The sequence below is a fragment of the Podarcis raffonei genome, chromosome 4 (genome assembly GCF_027172205.1).
Source record: "Podarcis raffonei isolate rPodRaf1 chromosome 4, rPodRaf1.pri, whole genome shotgun sequence".
Taxonomy (NCBI): domain Eukaryota; kingdom Metazoa; phylum Chordata; class Lepidosauria; order Squamata; family Lacertidae; genus Podarcis; species Podarcis raffonei.
This window is the reverse complement of record NC_070605.1, coordinates 28,564,690-28,585,173: the sequence shown is the minus strand read 5'-3', so window position 1 is coordinate 28,585,173 and position 20,484 is coordinate 28,564,690. Positions and strand designations below refer to the sequence as shown.

The window sequence follows — 20,484 nt, the reverse complement described above, 5'->3', positions numbered from 1 at the left end:
TTAAATGAGTTTATTTTAAATATTATTTCTCTTTACAGTTAAATGCTTCAAATATGTTGTTAAATAATGGCAATTAAGTAAATTGCACTTCAAGGTAATTGGTTATGGGCTGAAATACAAAGCTAACTTAGGATCCATGCCAAATTCTAGGCAATGTCCCCATCCTACATTGTTTTGGATGCCCCTCCAATACTCCAGAGGCTTTTTGGGATGTGCTGGGGGTAGCAAGAGGTGGGGAACTGTAGCTTCCTTTACATTAGAATCGGGGCCACAGTAACAAACAGCAGTTTTGCTTGCCAAATGTAGACCTGGAGTTGTCTACAACAAAGCTATGTTTTCACCTGTACAACCAATCCTCCCCTTTCCCCTCTGCGTGACCTCCAAACCTGATCCAGAACAGTTTTGGGAGTGTGCAGGGAGAAAAGAGACAGTTCCAGGTTCTTGTGCCACTGGGACAACTTGGTTGGATACGGCCCATAATTTGCAAAGCAGTGTAAATGAGTGGTACAGTAAATCATCTAGGCTTTCTGTAAATGTAATGTTAATTTTCATAAAGTTAGGAAAGCTGCTAATAGACACATTGCAAATCCTTGAAATGAAAGGAGAGAATAGCTGATGTCTGCACAGGTCCATGCAATAAAGTTTTAGTCCTCAACAGGATAGGGAGCAAGAACTGCATCCTGGTAAGACATATACAGTACTTTTTGGGCGAGGATGAGTGCTGGTGTCCTCTGTTTTTGAAGATGGACTTCCACCTTCTGGAATTTATTGAGTTGCTTAGCTCCAAATAACTTTGAAATGCTTCAGGCCAGATACTGCTCTTGGAAATGTTTGCATATCTTTCTCAGTTTGCTTCAGGACTCGCATTGTGCATGACAGGGCTGTCCCAACTTCCAAGAGACTGCGATCTACTCCCACTATTAAAAAAAATTGGCAGTGATCTACCTATTGGATTGACCAGAGTTGTTGAGCTGTTTTGGGGGGTGGGCATCTGGATCCCACAATCAACCAGGGACACCCTGCAATCGACTGGTAGATTGCGATCAACCTGTTGGACAGGCCTGGTGTATGTTAAAGCAAACCTTTATAACTGGTTTTCAGACTTGCTTGCCAAAGTATTTTGAGGCCAAGTTTTGAAAAAAATGAGATTTTGGGCATTTAAAAAATGGGGATTACAAAGGCAACCTAGCAAAAACAGCTGTTTTTCATAAGAAGCATCAAAATGTAGTGTACAAGTATTTTTTGATGACACGCTCCCATTTATAATGGATTGATTTGTTTAATGTTTCAGAACTGTAAGGTCTGCTATCTGAAACCTTAGTCCCAGACACCTGAGTAGCGATAATGTTTGCTTGATTGAGGGGTAGGTGCTAGGCCCTCCATGCCACACACGTAATGTAATGTGTGAGACAGGCACTCCATGCAGATACCCATTCAAGCAGTAGCCTGATTTAGGTAATTCTTAACAAAGTGGAAGGGGGGGGCGGTTTGAGAAGATCCATAATTGAAAAGATCCCTCTGGAGGCGCCAAATTTTGGCCTCTCACAGGGCACCCCATTTTAAAAGACTCTCAAAGTCTGTTGCTGTGTCCCCCGAGAATTGGGAGGACGCAAGATTTATGAAATGCCTCAGACTTTGTAATTCCCAAGCTTCTAATCCATCTCCCAAATTTAATTTTTGCTTCTTGCCTACAGAGAACAGGGGACATGTACATACATGGCAGTAACAGGGAACCTCTAGCCTGTGGGACTTAAAAGATGATTTTTCAGGCTCTTTAGGGCAAACCACACCGACCTTTCCATGGTCTGATGACATTTGAGTGCGGGAAACTTCCAAGTATTGAATAAAAGGTAAAAAAAATCCTGAGCAAATGCCAAGCGAAGGAAGAATTGGGAGTTCGACTTTAAACCTTCCTTTTAAATGAAGTGACTGGGCATCGTGTTGACATCAGTTGAATGACGGGTGACCTACATGAAGTAAGCCCCATTGACTAGAAGGTGAGGCTAGTAAATGCAACGCCAGGCAAGGCGAAGAACAAGGGTAAGTTTTAGTGAGGCTTGGAGATCCAGGGTATTCTGGTGAAGTCTGCAACCCCATTATCATGAGTGGGGAAACAGGCCTGATCCTGGGGCCCTGATGGCAACAAAGCCTCTGTGTGGTCAGTGGTTTAATTTCAGAAATGTGTAATTTAGCATTAAAGTCACCACTTTATTTCATGATCCATCTACGGCAGCCTTCCTCAACCTGGTGGCCTTCAGAGGTTACAGAACTACAACTCCCATCATCCCTGGACATAATTCATGAAGAATAAGGCCATCTAGATTCTAGACACACTGGCTATGCTCCCTTCTCCATGGTATGCCTCTTGAGGCCAGTTTCTGGGAATCGCAAGTGAGGGGAGTGTTTCTCGCACCCAAATTCCGCTTGTAGGCTTAGATGGGGCTTTGGCTTGATCCAGCAGTGCTTTTCGGTTCTTTTGAGAGAGACTATATTTCAAATTTGTGCTATCTCCCTGCCACGCCCCACGACGCTTGGGCCTAGCAGACCCTCTCAGTGTCCCCATTTTCCAGGGACAGTCCCAAATTTACAGAAGCCGTCCTCGTTTCTGATTTGATCCCAGAATGTCCTACTTTTCCTTAGGATGTTCCTATTTTCACCTGAGAAATGTTGGAGGGTATGGAGTTGTGTTACCCCTGAGCCAAGGAGGTAAGTAACTATACAACCTTTAGAAGACATCTGAAGGCAGCCCTGTATAGGGAAGTTTTTTTAAAAAAAATGTTTAGTGTTTTATGTTTTTATATATGTTGGAAGCCTCCCAGAGTGGCTGGGGCAACCCAGTCAGATGGACAGGGCATTATTATTATTATTATTATTATTATTATTATTATTATTATTATTATTGAATACGATGTCCCTATTTCATCAGATAGATGTTGAACAGTATGGGGTAAGTGTGTGCAGGATTTCTGCCTTAACTCTGTGCTGAATCTGCAAGCATTTGTCAGGGTCTTCCAGGCCTATTCTAAGGTAGAGTTTTTCTGTTTGAGAAATGAAAATCTGGCCAGGTTTTCAAGGAAAGAGCTGTGAGCTAGATACTGTCAGGATTCCTGGGAGGAGCCACTGTTTTACATTTTCTCTTAATTTCAGGCTGAACTGTACAATCTTTTGCCGATATTAGGTATTTGTAGAATGTGTTTTTCATTCAAGGTCCGTCTTTGATCAGATCATGATATTCACTAGCACAGTTTCACAAGTAAGCAGAAGTTCTTCCCATTATAATTACTTTATTTACAACAGCTGAAACCCACAGCTAAACAGCTGCAACCGTCTCTTCACTGAGATTCTGGAGGATGAATCTGTTTTCAAAATGGAAGCCTTTGAGTGGTTATTTTGTGGCTGACCACCAAGCCACACACACACGAAAAGGAGCATTCCATGCTGGAAAATAATGTTACGGAGGATGCGGAGATAAATTGCAGGAAGCTGTCCAGGAAAAGGGCAGAAGGAAATAGTGGCAAAGCATAGTGACCTTGTATCACCTGAATGGATTTGAAAGTATATTCTCCTACTCGTGTTTGAACTTCCTGTCACTTCTTTTACCAAAAGCAAAGCAACGTAAAACGATAATGATTTGCGTGCACAGTGAACAAAATCAGAGGGTAAACGGTGCACAAATATGCAACAGAAAATCCCCACGCTACTTCATCCTTGGAAAAGTTTTGTTATTTCCTTTGGCAGGAGCAGGGAAGCTTGCAAGATGGGAGACCCATGCTGAATTTGGATGCTACGTGATTAGGATGAATGTGAAATGCACCCCTGCTTACCTGCAAAATATCAACCAGGACCACTGGTAAGAGCCATGTATCTCATTGCTTCAAATATTACGTAATTAGGCATTTTGAAAGCATGAGTGGTTCACTCACAAGATTACTGGGGATCAGTGGAAAGATGAACCCCTCTCTTCGGAAGAGTTCTGGGTGGTTTATGTTTACGTATATTCAATATGTGCACGGCTGTGTATACGCGCATCGTGCCTAACCAAGAAGTGTCATAAAGACGTCACTGAGAGGGCAGAACGGGGTGTTTGCAGGTTTTTTCAGTAGGTTTCAACTACAGTCATACCTTGGAAGTTGAATGGAATCCGTTCCGGAAGTCCATTCGACTTCCAAACCATTCGGAAACCCAAAGTGCGGCTTCTGATTGGCTGCAGGAAGCTGCTGCAGCCAATCAGATGCCCCGTCGGATGTTCATGTTCCAAAGAATGTTCACAAACCGGAACACTCACTTCCGGGTTTGCGGCATTCGGGAGCCAAAACGTCCAAGTATCAAGGCATTTGGGATCTAAGGTACAAATGTATACACAATTTCACTGGCACACTGGGTGCCTTGAAACATAACCTCCACGTAGATGGGGGGGGGGCTGCCTGTATTCTCCCAATAAGCCAGGGCTGGGAAAACTGTGGTCCTCTAGATGTTGTTTGATTCCAACTCTCATCAGCGCTACCCAGCACAGCCGGTGGGTCAGGGATGATGGGAGTTGTGATAGTGTTGCAAAGTTGTTAAGTTCTTGATATATTGCTGCTCCCGCGTCAGGTGTCACAATCATTAAACTGTCTGGCAATAACTTTCATACTCCGTTGATACCATTACATTTTCTGTGGAGACAGGTAAACAGAGAGTAAATCAACTAACCTCCAGCCACCAGATAGTCACAGTGGGTTAAGGGTAAAAACAAAGAAATCTACTTTAAGTTTGTGCTTTACTCCAGTTTCTTCTGAAGCAAGCTCTTGGGAGACAGTGAAGGAGTGTGCCTTTAGGAATGTTACAGCACCTGCTGTGGCTGTAGAGACCAATAGGGGGGAGACATGTTTTGTTGCAGCTAGGACAGAGGAAGGCTGATGCATGTTCACTGTGGTGTTTCTTCTCTCTGTGCTCCTCCCGGCGGCCATTCCTCCTCTGGTCACTGCTAAGCATGCAAGACCTGACTGACAGTTTCCAGGCATTGCAGTCATCCACAAGGGATTCCCACACAGCGGGGTAGATGCTGCCAGCCTTCATGTTACGCATGCAGACATCTTTGTAACTCAAAGTTGGTCTGCCAGTGGTCCTGGTACCTGAAGCCAGCTCCCTGTAGAGCACATCCTTGGGGATCCTGCTGTCTCTTCCATTCTTTTGGACATGAACAAGCCAGCACAGTCTTCGCTAAGACAGGATTGTGAACATGTTGGGAATGTGAGCTTGGGAGAGCACATCGTTGTTTGAGCGTCTGTGCTGCCTTGCCACTTATTTCAGCAGAAATCAAATCTGGAATGAAAGGATATTCACTCACACACCATAAAAAACAATAATTTTGGCACAGCTGGGCTTCTACATCTGCTCGGTCATCCTAAATATTCCCTTTAATTTTAATCTAACAGCCAGAGACAAGCAGTATGAAGAAGTATGTATTCTTTTTCATGTTCTTACTCTGAATCACATACCATCCAACATTTCTCCGTTGAAAATAGGGACGTCCTACCTGTTGTTGTTGCTTACTATTATATCTCACCCACTCTGGGTGGCTTCCAACATATATAAAAACATAACAAAACATTAAATATTAAAAAAACTTCCCTGTACATTAGTATCTTGGTTCTCAAACACCTTGGTACTCAAACAACTTGGAACCCAAACACTGCAAACCCGGAAGTAAGTGTTCCAGTTTGTGAACTTTTTTCAGAAGCTGAATGTGCTCCATTTTGACTGTTACACTTCTGATTTGAGTGTCACACTTCCATTTTGAGTGTTAGGCTGAGGTCTGTCTGTTTTTCCTATTTATTTTGCGTTTTTGTTTTTGTGGCTTCTTTCTTCGTTTTTGTGACTGTGTGGAACCCACTTCAGTTACTGATTGACTGATTGTGTGACTGAAGTACATTGTTTATTGCTTTCATTTTATGGAGCAATGGTCTCGTTAGATAGTAAAATTCATGTTAAATTGCTGTTTTAGGGGTTGTTTTTAAAAGTCTGGAACGGGTTGATCCATTTTCCATTATTTTCTGTAGGAAAGCATGCCTTGGTTTTGGAAGGCTTTGGTTTTGGAACAGACTTCAGGAACGAATTAAGTTTGAGAACCAAAGTACCAGTGTACAGGGCTGGATTCAGATGTCTTCTAAAGGTTGTATAGTTACTTATCTTCTTGACTCGGAGAGGTCACATAACACCATACCTTCCAACATTTCTCTGATGAAAATAGGGACGTCTTACCAAACCCACCAACATTTCTCCAACAAAAATAGGGGTGTCATAAGGAAAAGCAGGACATTCCAGGATCAAATCAGAAACTGGGACAGCTTCTGTAAATGCAGGACTGTCCCTGGAAAACAGGGACACTTGGACGGTCTGGAATCTTAGAGTTTGAAGGCACCTCCCAGGGTCATCTAGTCCAACCGCCCGCAATGCAGGAATCTCAACTAAAGCATCCATGACAGGTGGCCATCCAACCTCTGCTTAAAAACCTCCAAGGAAAGAGAGTCCAACACTTCCTGTTCTTCTGAATGTTCAGTTGGAATCTCTTCCTTGTAACTTGAAGCCATTGGTTCAAGTCCTACCTACCAGAGCAGGAGAAAACAAGCTTTCTCTTTCTTCCTGAAAGAAAACTACATGCTAAGGTCTGCCTTAAGAACATACGAAAAGAGGAAAGCAAATTGATAGACACATAAAGGGAAGCTCCACAGTTCCAGCTCCAGGAGGTTTTTTTGTTTGGGTGCAAGAATGGGCAAAATGCCCTCAGTGAGACCTGTCTCTGTCTGGACTTAAATCCTCCTTGCTGCTGTCGTCTCTGTGCATTTGGCTTCTTCCACCATCCACACCCAGCACACAAACACTCAGAGATGGCAAGGTGAACAGAGGTGTTTGCTTCCTGCTACCACTGCTCAGTTGCTTAGACTGCAGCGGTTCTCAACCTGTGGGTCCCCAGATGTTGTTGGACTACAACTCCCATCATCCCTGAGCTAGCTAGGGATGATGGGAGTTGTAGTCCAACAACATCTGGGGACCCACAGGTTGAGAACCGCTGGCTTAGAGTGAGCTGGCAGAAGCAGCAAGGAGGCGGAGAAGCAGTGTCGGGGGGCCCGGGGCCCTTTGTTGAGGTGTGGGCCTTTGCAGATGCCCAAAAATACTGACCACCAATGGCTGCACCAGGTGTAGGGGAGCAGAGCAGCAGAAGGCAGAGATACATCTGGTAGAGCAAGGGAACAAGAACGTTGCAGAAGCAGAGTGACAGGCAGATGCAAGTCAAAGCAGAGTCAGTTTATGGCACCAGCAATGTTTCTCATTTGCTGTGTGCAGTCCTTGCCTTCCCTGAAAGTTTCAAAAGTTACGTGAGTCAGCTAGCAAGTAATTACTTACCCGTCAAAAAGGGCACCGGGGGCAATGGACAAAGAAGCAGCGATTGCTTCATGCACTACTCATTTTAACGCACACCTAATACGTCGAGCGCAAATCTGAAACTACTTGCATAGCCATAATGCATGCAAACCAATGCAGCAGATTAAAACAGCAAAGTAGAACATGAGCAGCCAATGTAAAAAGATGATAAAATCACAAACCGCTCCAAATGAAAGAATGCCTGTGTTAGCAGTCTTTTGAAAGCCTAGAAAAACAGAAATGCTTTTGCCTGGCAGCTAAAGGAGAGTAATGAGGTCTCGAAGTGGGACTCCTTGGGGAAAGCATTTCAAAGGCGAGGAGCCACCACAAAAATGGCTCTGTCTCCACGCTTCACCCACCACACTTCAGATGGCAGTGTACCCGGAGAATGGCCTCAGAGGACCATTTCATTGAATGGGTGGAGTGATATGGGAGAATGTAGTCCAACAAATATCTGGTTCCTAAGCCATGTAGGAAGAGGGCCAGTTAGCTCAGTTGGTTAGAGGGTGGTGCTAATAACGCCAAGGTCGTGGGTTTGATCCCCGTATGGGCCATTGTTCTTGCTTACTTAACTTTCTTGCCCCTTCATGGATCACTGCCTTGCTGTGGCGAAGGGGCTTGAATAACTCAGAGAAGCTATGATCTATCCCGTGCAGGGCACCCTCCCTGTTAAATATTAGGTCTTCTTCGTTGTCTTTTTGGGACCTACTGAGCATCTTCTTCATCCAACGAGCCTTCGGTTTGCATCTGCATTGGAATTGTTTTTGGATGTTTTTTATTGTATTATGATTTGTGTGTTTGGGCTCCTTCATGAAGGAGGAGGGATGTAAATTTAATAAATAATAATTGATTGTGGTTTGCTGTTGAATATACACACAATGCCAAATCTGAGGGTTTGCTGCGCCATATATGAAATGGCAGACAGGTGAACCCTCTGAATGTAGGCATTCACGCCACATTCTTCTTTGGGTGTATTTATGTAAAAAAAATCTACATAAAAATTAGGGTAAGCGTTGTGGGCCTGTATGCTGAAGTATGCAGTTTGCAGTGATTGCCAACATAACTGAAGGAATAAAAATAGTTTGATTTGTCCAATTTCTCTTCCGCCACATTTATGCTCCTAAGCTTAGTGTGATATTATTAAACTGTTTGTTTCTGTGTGCTCTGTAAAAGGAAATTGTTAATAATTTTTGGGTATGCTTCAGTTGCTCATTCTAATTACTTGTGAGAGAAAACATCTGCAGACTTAACCACACTGCTAGGAAGACTGAAAATCAGATTGTGTTTCTTCTTTCCACAATATATTAAGTTGAATGAAATAAGGTAGCAAATCCAAACTGTGAAGCTCGAAAGCAGACACATTTCTCATCCACACTGCTATGAATTAGGTCTAGTTAAAATAACTTCAAGTTGATTTATCAGTTAATCAGCTGAACAACTGGGATCTGCAGCAAAATGTTGCAGTGTATTTGCAGTGGTCTTATTCAGACAGCCTCCAAGATACATCATTTTTCTCTCACACACCTTTTCTTTCTCTCTTTCCCAACTGTGATGCAATATTTCTTGGCTTCTGAGCATGTTCAGTCCTTACTGGGCTGCTGCTGGGTTGTTGTTGTTTTTAAGAAGGGTTTCCCTCCTAAAAACAGCATCCCTGAATAATCTGAGGTCCCAAGGGACCTTGCAGCTTTCCAAAAGCATTGGCTGTGGCTATTGCTTGCCTACAGTTGCTTCTTCTGAATTGCTTAAAAAAAGGAGAGGAAATGCGTTTTTTGGAGGGCACAGATCTACATCAAAAATTGCACGTGCTAATGTATGTGCATAATTAAAAATCATTGTTGTTGTTTAGTCGTTTAGTCGTGTCCAACTCTTCGTGACCCCATGGACCAGAGAACGCCAGGCACTTCTGTCTTTCACTGCCTCCCGCAGTTTGGTCAAACTAATGCTGGTAGCTTCGAGAACACCATCCAACCATCTCGTCCTCTGTCGTCCCCTTCTCCTTGTGCCCTCCATCTTTCCCAACATCAGGGTCTTTTCCAGGGAGTCTTCTCTTCTCATCAGGTGGCCAAAGTATTGGAGCCTCAGCTTCATGATCTGTCCTTGCAGTGAGCACTCAGGGCTGATTTCCTTAAGAATGGATAGGTTTGATCTTCTTGCAGTCCATGGGACTCTCAAGAGTCTCCTCCAGCACCATAATTCAAAAGCATCAATTCTTCGGCGATCAGCCTTCTTTATGGTCCAGCTTTCACTTCCATACATCACTACTGGGAAATAAAAATCATTACTATAATTTAAATAGAAATATATCTTAGCATAGTGGCTGGGACCAAATAAATAACTTGTGTGCCTGCCTAGATGATGGGCAACTCACACACCCCAACATTTCTCCGGTGAAAATAGGGATTCTCCGGTGAAAATAGGGAGTGTCTGGAGGCGGTTGGAGGATGGATGGCGGCTAACAGATTGAGGTTGAATCCTGACAAGACAGAAGTACTGTTTTTGGGGGACAGGAGGCGGGCAGGTGTGGAGGATTCCCTGGTCCTGAATGGGGTAACTGTGCCCCTGAAGGACCAGGTGCGCAGCCTGGGAGTCATTTTGGACTCACAGCTGTCCATGGAGGCACAGGTCAAATCTGTGTCCAGGGCAGCTGTTTACCAGCTCCATCTGGTACGTAGGCTGAGACCCTATCTGCCTGCGGACTGTCTCGCCAGAGTGGTGCATGCTCTGGTTATCTCCCGCTTGGATTACTGCAATGCGCTCTACGTGGGGCTACCTTTGAAGGTGACTCGGAAACTACAACTAATCCAGAATGCAGCAGCTAGACTGGTGACTGGGGGCGGCCGCCGAGACCATATAACACCGGTCTTGAAAGACCTACATTGGCTCCCAGTACGTTTCCGAGCACAATTCAAAGTGTTGGTGCTGACCTTTAAAGCCCTAAACGGCCTCGGTCCAGTATACCTGAAGGAGCGTCTCCACCCCCATCATTCTGCCCGGACGCTGAGGTCCAGCGCCGAGGGCCTTCTGGCGGTTCCCTCATTGCGAGAAGCAAAGCTACAGGGAACCAGGCAGAGGGCCTTCTCGGTAGTGGCGCCCGCCCTGTGGAATGCCCTTCCAGCAGATGTCAAAGAGATAAACAACTACCTGACATTCAGAAGACATCTTAAGGCAGCCCTGTTCAGGGAAGTTTTTAACGTGTGATATTTTACTGTATTTTTGGTTTTTATGGAAGCCAGCCAGATGGGCGGGGTATAAATAATAAATTATTATTATTATTATTATTATTATTATTATTATTATGCCCCATTCAATAATAATAACAATAATAATAATAAATAAATAATTTATTTATACCCTGCCCATCTGACTGGGTTGCCCCAGCCACTCTGGGCAGCTCCCAACATATATAAAAACACAATAAAACATTAAAAAGATTCCCTATACAGAACTGCCTTCAGACGTCTTCTAAAGGTCGTTTAGTTCCTTACCTCCTTGTCTCAGGGGTCACATCAGTCTATACCAGGCTTCCTCAAACTCGCCCCTCCAGATGTTTTTGGCCTACAGCTCCCATGATCCCTAGCTAGCAGGACCATTAGTCAGGGATGATGGGAACTGTAGTCTCAAAATATCTAGAGGGCCGAGTTTGAGGAAGCCTGATCTATACCCACCAACATTTCTCAGGTGAAAATAGAGACGTCCTAAAGAAAAGTGGGACATTCCAGGATCAAATCAGAAACCGGGATGGTTTCCGTAAATCCGGGACTGTCCCTGGAAAATAGGGACGCATGGAGGGTCTGGCAGCTTCGAGGCCCCTCCTGAAATCCCTTCTTGTGGTTTGTTCTCTTTAAACCGGCTGCCCTCTGTAAAATAGAACTCATGACCCTCCTATGTTTGCCACATTTCTAGAATCGACAGAAATGCTAACTGAACCTACAGCTTGTTGTTAGTTTGCTTTTCAGGACTTAAGCCTTATGTTGAATCCCAGGACTGGGTTTTTCCGTTTATAACTCAAGCCATAAGCAAGATTCTTGCGGCAGCAGAACTGAAAAACAAAGAGTTCCTGCAGCAGCTCAGCTATCTGCAGACAAGGGTATTGCAAAATGTGTCGTTTGAGGCGGATGCTTCTGATGCAGCCATATGATGAAGAAGCCTCTCAGACCAAAAATAAAAAAGCGTTTGCTTGCAGGATAGGCCTCGGCCCAGTTTCTCTCGCAGTTTGGGCGCCCCAGGGTTGGTTTGCAGATGTTGCAAAGTGCAACTTAGTGCCACCCAGTGTTGGCAACTCGAAAAGGAAAAGGTTATGTTGGGTCACAACCGAGCGTTGCTGAGTGAAACACAGGAAAAAATATAATCCTGCCTCTCACTCAGTGTGTCAGAGGTGAGCTTGCTTGTTTGGAGCAGCGCAGCTCTAGCGGAGCATAGAAGCACACTTGCCAGAAGACGTTGCTGTTTTGAGTCACTCTGTTTTGTTTTTTGCTCCTGCGGTTTTTAAAAGGCCTTTTCCAAATAATTTAATATGTTTTGAACAAAGCGAGTTCCTTTTGTAATATGTCAGGCTGTTGTGAAACAAGGCCTCCTGCTCCAGCCGTCCAGGACTCTGAAGTTGTTACGAGATTGCTGTGAGGCAGATGTTTAAGGCCGTAGCTCAGAAATGTTTGCAAAAGGTTTAAGAAGCCTCACTTGTAGGCCAAATGATTTTTCTCACTGTCCAAGGTGAACAAACGGTTCCACCCACCTCTTAAATTAAACTTGTGCCTTGAATTTTGCCCATAGGCATCTTTACCATATATTAAGGTTTTGCTTGTCATTTCAGACAAGAAGCACCTTTACAGTGTGAAATGCTTGAATTTTTAAAAAAAGGAATATTTAAAATTCTATAATTAATCTTTTATTTAATATTTTCTTTTTTCAGGGTTTGTTTGTTTTTTACTCATTCATGGAAATGCTCCTTTACACATGAAGGAAATACATGCCTGATTTTACTTGCGAATAGGAACGTAAGAAGGTACGGCTTTTCCTGTATCCTATATCTGCCATATGCAGCACTGTTTCCATTCAGCTGCAGTTCATCTTCTGCCAAAAGTTATATGACTTACTGTCCACTGGGGCTTAGGCAACTGACATCACTTATTACATAAATTATGTATGTTCCATTGTCATTACATTATTCCACCACATTCATTTCAATGCAGAGGAAACACAAGGCACATGAGGGAGACCGTAATCAATTACGGATTGTTTGCGGATTGAAAGGAACAATAGCGAATACCTATCAAATTCACTGGATGGATTCCCGTTCCATACATGGGGCAAATAAGAGAACACCACCAATTTCCATTTCTGTTTTGTTTTAGTCCGAATTCTCCAACATCCCTACTTGTAAGTCAAGCACGGATATGGCCAGCTCTTCCTGGATACTTGGCATGTACCCATTTGTGATGAATGAATAAACCCAGCAGTAAACATTTTTTCAGTGTTAGGATTTTTAGTTACAAGAATGATTTGTAGAATGCATTCCTGTGAACATCCTGATTATGGCAATAATTTACACCCTGCCTTCTGACAGAAGCTGTACTCAAGGCAGATTGCTTTTTAAAAACAAAAACAAACAGTAAGTTATTAAAATAGCAGTGGCTTGAAACATTATAAAGGAGACTGCATTTAACTAAAAGTTGGCTAGAAAAAGAGAGAGTGATGGAACCTGGGGGAGGGGGGTGCCATCCTACACAGCTGAGAAGTTCCTCTTGCGTGCCAAACCACTTCACCTCAGATGCCGGAGCTACAGTTCCCAGCACCCCTAACAAACTACATATATTCCCACTATTTTGAGGGGAATAAACCACACCATATATTTAAAGCACATGGCTTCCCCCAGATAATAAGGGGAAATGTAGATTACCTCAAAGAGCTACAAAATCACCAGCAACTCATAACAAATTACAGTTCCCATAATTCTTTAGGGGAAGCCATGTGCATTAAATGTGTGTTTTCAAACACGCTTTGTCAATCACTGTGTTTTCTTAGGAATACTGCTATGCCTGGGTTTAGCAAATCCTGCTGGCCTTGTGGCAGAGTCTGGGTACACACGGCATCTTTATTCAGTGCCTCTGTTTCTTTACCGAAAGGAACGTTTTTGGAAATGGGGCAAGTGTAGACAAGTTAGCATGCTAGCTGTGTAGGGAACAGAGTGGAAACTGGTGTTGTATGCACCATTACTGAGCAGCCAGGGCTGTGCAGATGCAGCTCTTGAAGAAACATAGAATTGTAAAGTTGGAAGTGACCTGCAATGCAGAAATATGCAGCAGTCCCATATGGGGATCAAACCTGCAACCTTGGCGTTATCGGTGCCATGCTTTAGCCAACTGAGCTATCCACTTGGATAGGGGAGAAAGAAAGAGGGGAAGCTAGAACCCCACCAATCCACCATCTGGGAGAGGACATGTATATTTGGCTCCTCGTCTCTCCTTCCCACCAAACAGCTGAATGGTAAATCATAGCTGCTGTGTATTTGTGTGAGCGTGGCCTGAGTGTGACACACACACCATCCACACTCTGGGAAAGAAGGCTACTAGCAGAAAGGTCCCTCTAGCTCTCATCATCAGGACCAGACTAAGACATTTTGGATACCTCTAATCCAAAATCCACATATTCCTAGTCGCCTGCATATCTATCTATCTATCTATATCTATCTATATCTATCTATCTATATCTATCTATATCTATCTATCTATCTATCTATCTATCTATCTATCTATCTATATCTATCTATCATCTATCTATCTATCTATCATCTATCTATCTATCATCTATCTGGCATCTATATCTGTCTATCATCTATCTATATCTATCTATCTATCTATCATCTATCTATCATCTATCTATCTATCATCTATCTATCTCTATCATCTGTCTGTCTCTATCTATCTATCAATCATCTATCTTTGTCTGTCTGTCTGTCTATCTATCTATCTCTATCATCTATCTATCTATCTATCTATCTATCATCTATCTATCATCTATCTATCTATCTATCTATCTATATCATCTATCATCTATATCTATCTATCATCTATCTATCTATCATCTATCTATCTATCATCTATCTAATCTATATCTATCTATCTATCATCTATCTATCTATCTATCTATCATCTATCATCTAATAAAGCCTAATAATAAAATAACTAACAATTTCCCAGTGGCCCTACCATTGGGCAGAGGGAGGCGGCTGCCTCTGGCGGCAAATGCTAGGGGCAGGAGTTGCTCAGCTGATGGGCCAGAGCCGCAGCAACTGTCTCCCAGCAGCAGCATCTCTGCTGCTTACCAGTAGAGGAAGGTGCTGACAAGGTCAGGGCTGTGGAAACGCATTAACAGAGCCAATCCAGCACTCCCGCCCTGACCTTGCCACCACCCCTTCCTGGTAAGTGGTGGCAACAGCATTATGGGGAAGCTATCGCTGCAGCTGTGCCCCACCAGATGATCCACTCCTGGCTAGGAGGGGCAGGTGGAGAAAGCAAACTATTGGACGAGGTGGTTTTGTGTGACCCCTAAGCTAGCCTGCTGCCCTTAGATCTAGTTGGGGGGATGCTTTCCAATCAACAGCATTGAAGTAAGAGTCAGTTGCCAAGCCGGTCGGTCAGCTTGTGGAAGGGAGGTGGGGTGCTGTCCTTCACTGGCCTCAGGCAGCGAAAATTCTTGGGCTGACATTGATTCCCCACCTCTGAATGGGGCTCAAAGCCTTCTGCCCAAAGAAGCTGCCTGGCCCTGGCATCATTCTTGCCTAAAAGGGGGCAGATGCTCCTGTGCTCCTGTTTGGCTGCAGTCCAACAGGCGAATTATTAACACACGAGAGTTGCATACAATCAGAGAGCCGTGCTGAAAATCTGCACTTGGGGTTCCAAATGCTTGGCACTCTCTCCGTCGTTCTGATCCCAGGATGAGTAATACATTTGCCGTGTTTGTATAGAACGGCTGGGTGTTTTCCATCCTCCCTCCCGCCCCGGTTCACTGGGAAAGAATCTGCAGGGCAAAGTTTTGCTTCAAAGCATATCTTCAAACATCTGCTTGGACTTATTGCACAAGTATTTAGCGCAGAGCAGCGCATACTTGCCTGTAGCTTCAAGGCAAACGCGAAGGGCGGGGGTGGGGGGAAGCTAGTACACTGGATTCGGAAAAGAAAGACAACAACAGCCCTGAAGAATTTTGAACGGGGGCTTCTCCTCCTGGGTTGTAATGGAGACAGTGCTTCCACCTTCGGCCTCTTTGAGATCTGAGCTGAAAAGGGCAGCGATTGGTTCTGTTAACATGCGCAGGCGACAACTGCGTCTGAATCCACAACGAGAGGACAATTTGCAAAGCAGAAAATTATACTCGAAAGCTTTAGCAGTATGTCTTTATGCCACCGCTGGACATATGATAAGTGTGCTAGCAAGTTAGCGGCCAGGATTTGTGCCAGCCTCTAGAGTCTCTGGGGACTCTGCTGGTTTAAATAGCTTTCCTGACCTGAAATGCAAGGAGAGCCTCTGCTCCCTCTAGCGAGAGGAATGCCTCTTGGTTTTGAGGCTGTGCCAAAGAAATATTCCCAAATGCTTGATTGTCTGGCAAGGAACTGGGGAATTATTTGCTCAGTTCCCCAGAAAGCTGTGTTGAACCAAAGCAGCAGTCCCCAGACGCCCTCATGCCCTGTGTAGGGTGACAGGGAGAAAAGATGTCCAATTAGCTGTCACTTACCTGAGAGTAAGCCCTTAAAAGGTAAAGGTAAAGGGACCCCGGACTATTAGGTTCAGTCGTGGCCGACTCTGGGGTTGCGGCGCTCATCTCGCTTTATTGGCCGAGGGAGCCGGCATACAGCTTCCGGGTCATGTGGCCAGCATGACTAAGCCACTTCTGGCGAACCAGAGCAGCACACAGAAATGCTGTTTACCTTCCTGCCGGAGTGGTACCTATTTATCTACTTGCACTTTGACGTGCTTTCTAACTGCTAGGTTGGCAGAAGCAGGGACCGAGCAATGGGAGCTCACCCTGTCGCAGGGATTCGAACCACCGACCTTCTAATTAGCAAGTCCTAGGCTCTGTGGTTTAAGCCACAGTGCCACCCGGGTCCTTACTGAATCCAATAAGACTTTTTTCTGAACAGACATGGTTAGGATTGTGCTGTAAGTGCTAATTGTTCTAACTGCTCGATGGTGCTGCCATGACATGCAGATTGGTGCCTAATGGTTGGTGCAGTACCTTCCTGGTTGCATGGGTATCACCATGGTTTGAGTGGGGTTTGGATTTGGCAAACCTGGCTGCCAGGTGTCCTTCTGCCTGGTATGCCCCTTCCATTCTTCCGCCACACCCCCTTTTCCACTTGCCTTCCACCTTCTGCTGCAACCATAGTTTAGCATTCTGCACTGATTGGGACTGGTATGGATTAATTAAAACCATGCTTTGAAGTTGATGGTTTGGAGATGGAGAACTTTTTACAGCTGAATAAGTCTATCTCTTTTAACACTTCCCTCTCACTTTGTCTCAGACAGTATTTCTCAACTTTTAAAAAAAATTAATATTTTTATTAAATTTTAACATGCCAAATTTCAATTTAAACATATCATTCACCTTCACATTTAGGATTCTCAGAATCCCTTGACTTCCCACTGCCCTTCCCTGGTTTCCATTGTCGATCCCTTTTTCCTTCAGTTTATCCTATTTTCTCTAATCTGTTAGAAATATTATTAACCATTTTTCCACTGTATTTTGTACATTACAAGTATTACTCTAATCCTGCCCAAGTTTTTAGTTGTTTACAGCGTTCTCTTAAATACATTATAATTTTTTCCCATTCTTTCTTGAATTTCTTCTCTTCCTGGTCTCTGATTTTCCCAGTCAATTTTGCCATTTCAGCATAGGCCATCATCTTCATCAGCCACTCCTTTCTGGTTGGAACTTCATCCAAAACTTTTTTTTTTTAATGCCCCCATTTAGCTAATATAAAAATTCCCCACCCGTTTCAAACCTGGCTCCCATGTTTATTTTATTTGAATTTCTAAATGGAGTGAATTTTTGTTCCTTCCTTCCTTCCTTCCTTCCTTCCTTCCTTCCTTCCTTCCATTGCACATCTTTTTTGGAAGCACTCATGCCCCTCCACATAGTTCTTCAGCTGAAAAACACTGCTATAGAAGTTCCATGATGAATTCTGCTCTGTATTATGGTTGGAAGATGGCTGTGGGAATAAAGGGCTTTGTTAACCCCAATTCCTTGACGCAGGAGGCCGATCCATTTCTGCTGCCTTGGGCCAAACTGCATGTTAACTTAATTGTGCCTTTTTTAAAAAAAAGCATGCTTAATGCTGCTTTGTCTAATTTGAAGGAAAAGCTGCCCTGGGGCCCTGATCTTGCACCCAATTCTTATCTGGGACCCTCACCAAGCCCCATCCCATGAAGCTGTTTGCCCCCCTGGGTGCTTTTATGGACTTAATAATATGACTCTTATTTTGAGGATTAAAGGTGAGGATTAAAGGGGCCACTGACCCCTAGGGAACATACACACAGAATACACACAGAAACTTTCTGATTCAAGAGGTTGTTTGCCTGTTTGTTGACATATTTTAAAAATACCAGGGATATAAGAAGGTGTCACTTTCCATTCTTCCACGCCATCATCACTTGCAGCACTGCTTCCTTTCCACTGCAATTCAGCTTGCAGAAAAAGCTATGTTATTCATCTCATTGTCCGTTGTGGCAAAATTTTACCCAATCAATTGTGTGAATAATGCCATAATTAATTATAGAATCATTACGTTATTCCACACCATTCATTTCAGTGCAGAGTAAAATGTAAGGCAATTTGGAAAGAAAGTCATCAATTACACATTGCTTGCAAACTGAAAATAACAACAGTGAATATTGATCATGTTTGCTGGATTGACTTCGGCTCCGGACAGGGAATGAATAAGCAAATGCCAGCAATTTCTGCTCCCATTTCTGCTTCCGTCAGAATTCTTTGACAGCCCTGTGGTACATAGCATACAAAATTACAATCAGAGTCATGCCAGACAAAAAGACACCTTTCCTCTTCCAGCACAGTTATATATTTCTTAATGAGCAGTTAGAATGTTTTTCTTTAAATAGAGTAGCTCAACCAGACCAAAAGAGCTGACTGAAAACTTCCAAACAACATACCAGTCAACAGACGGCAGTTTCTCTCCCCACCACCACACAAAAAGCCTACAAAATTACTCAAGCAACAGAAATAATATATTTTTCTTGCCCAGAAGGTTGACCAAACATGTTTCCTGAAGCTTAATGATCTTGGCGCAGTTGTTTCCATAAAGCCTTCTGTTTCTGCATGTGTTCTAGAGGCCAAGTGCTGGGGAGGAGGGTTATGTTTATTTTGGAATGTGAGCATCTAATTTTTGCATCAGCCGTCATACACTATTTCAGGGCAAATCCAGATTTCACTGTCTCAAATTCATATGTAGGTAACACAAGCATTCAGCCGACTGAATATCCTGAGGACATGTCAAAAATGGTAGCTTCCTATGCTCTTGTCTCAGCATTGCAGTGTCCAACCAGAAAATCACTTCCGGGGAAATCCAGATACCATCCCTCCTGGGAAAGGGACACTTCCATCATCACTGTGGGAAGCCAACCATTTAGACTGCACAACCTGCTCTCAACACTGTAGCTTTGTTGCCCAGCAGGAGTGCCACTCAGTCTGTCCATTGGCACAGCAGGGAGTGAAAAGACTAGAACCACAGACCATATGATCCCTTGAAGTCCTTTAAGGTTAGGTATTTTGTGGTTCCGGGTATATAAATTCAATAAAAATAAAAATACCCTTCCTACCTGGATGTTGTTTCCAGAGGGTGATGCTTGTGGAGCGTTCTTTGGCCCCATGGAGCCTCAGCGTTCAGTTTTATCCCCTGTGCTGTTTAACATCTATATGAAACCTCTGAGTGGAGTTATCCTCAGGTTTGGAGTACATTGTCAGCAGTATGCTGATGACACACAGCTCTGCTTCTCCTTTGCATCTGCAAGTGTGGCAATAGATATGTTGGACCATTGTCTTGCCTGGGTAATGTACTGAATGAGAGCCAACAAACTGAAGCTCAATCCGGTAAGGTTGAGGCACTGTTAGTAGGTGGTTCCCTAGACTGGATAGATGGGAGGGGACTGCTCTTGATGGGGTTACACTTCCTCTGAATGAGTGGGTATGTAACTTGGGGGTACTTCTCGATCCATTGCTGTTGTTTGAGGCTCAGGTGGCCTCAGTGGCGCAGAGTGCCTTCTACCAGCTTTAGCCGGTGGTCCTCCATTGCCCCTTTCCGGATAGAGATTGCCTAACGCCTGTCATCTATGCTCTGGTAACCTCTAGCTTAGATTACTGCAACGTATTGCACACAGGGCTTCCTCTGAAGATGGTTCAGAAGCTTCAGCCATTGCAGAATTCAGCGGCCAGGCTGCTGACCAGGTCAAGACAGTTTGAGAATGTTATACCAATCCTGGCCTGACTGCATTGGCTACCAACTGGTTTCCAGGCTCAATTCAAAGTGCTGGTTTTGACGTATAAAGCCCTGAACAGCTCAGGACCACAAACCTCTCTCCATATGAACCAACCCAGATCCTGCAATCGAAGGCCCTTCTTTGTGTGCCTCCTCCACAAGAGCTCTGGAGGGTGGCAACACGATGACCGGCCTTTTCTGCAGCGGCTCCCTGCTTGTGAAATGCTCTCCCCAGGGAGGTTCGGCTAGTGCTTTCATTACATATCTTTAGGCGCCAGGTGAAAACATTTCTCTTCAACCCAGTGTTTGGCTGATAAATATTCTATGGCTTTTAAAATGTGTTTGTGGAAGGGGGTTGTTGGTTTGTTTTTATTACGCATTCTGTATTCTCATTTTGTATTTTTCTGTCGTGAACTGCCCTGGGATCTTCAGATGAAGGACCGTATACAAATTTTTCCAACAAACTCAGTGATAGAAGTAATCTGCCCTCATGAGTGAATGGCCCAAGAGCTGCAGCTAGTGCAAACTGCAGTCACTAGGCTGTTGTGCCCATCTGTTGCCATGTAACACCTTTGCTGAAAGACCTGCACTGCCTGCCA

At 44.0% G+C, this 20,484-nt stretch overlaps 1 long non-coding RNA gene and 1 other non-coding gene across 2 annotated transcripts; both read left to right on the top strand.

The window, feature by feature from the left end:
- Window positions 1–3,613: 3,613 nt before the first annotated feature.
- Window positions 3,614–12,869, top strand: LOC128412717 (uncharacterized). The gene is made up of 2 exons (XR_008330144.1): window positions 3,614–3,850; window positions 12,314–12,869. It is a non-coding gene; the product is annotated as an uncharacterized LOC128412717 (long non-coding RNA).
- On the top strand, window positions 7,885–7,958 carry TRNAI-AAU (transfer RNA isoleucine (anticodon AAU)). Its single transcript has one exon. It is a non-coding gene; the product is annotated as a tRNA-Ile (tRNA).
- Window positions 12,870–20,484: the final 7,615 nt, after the last annotated feature.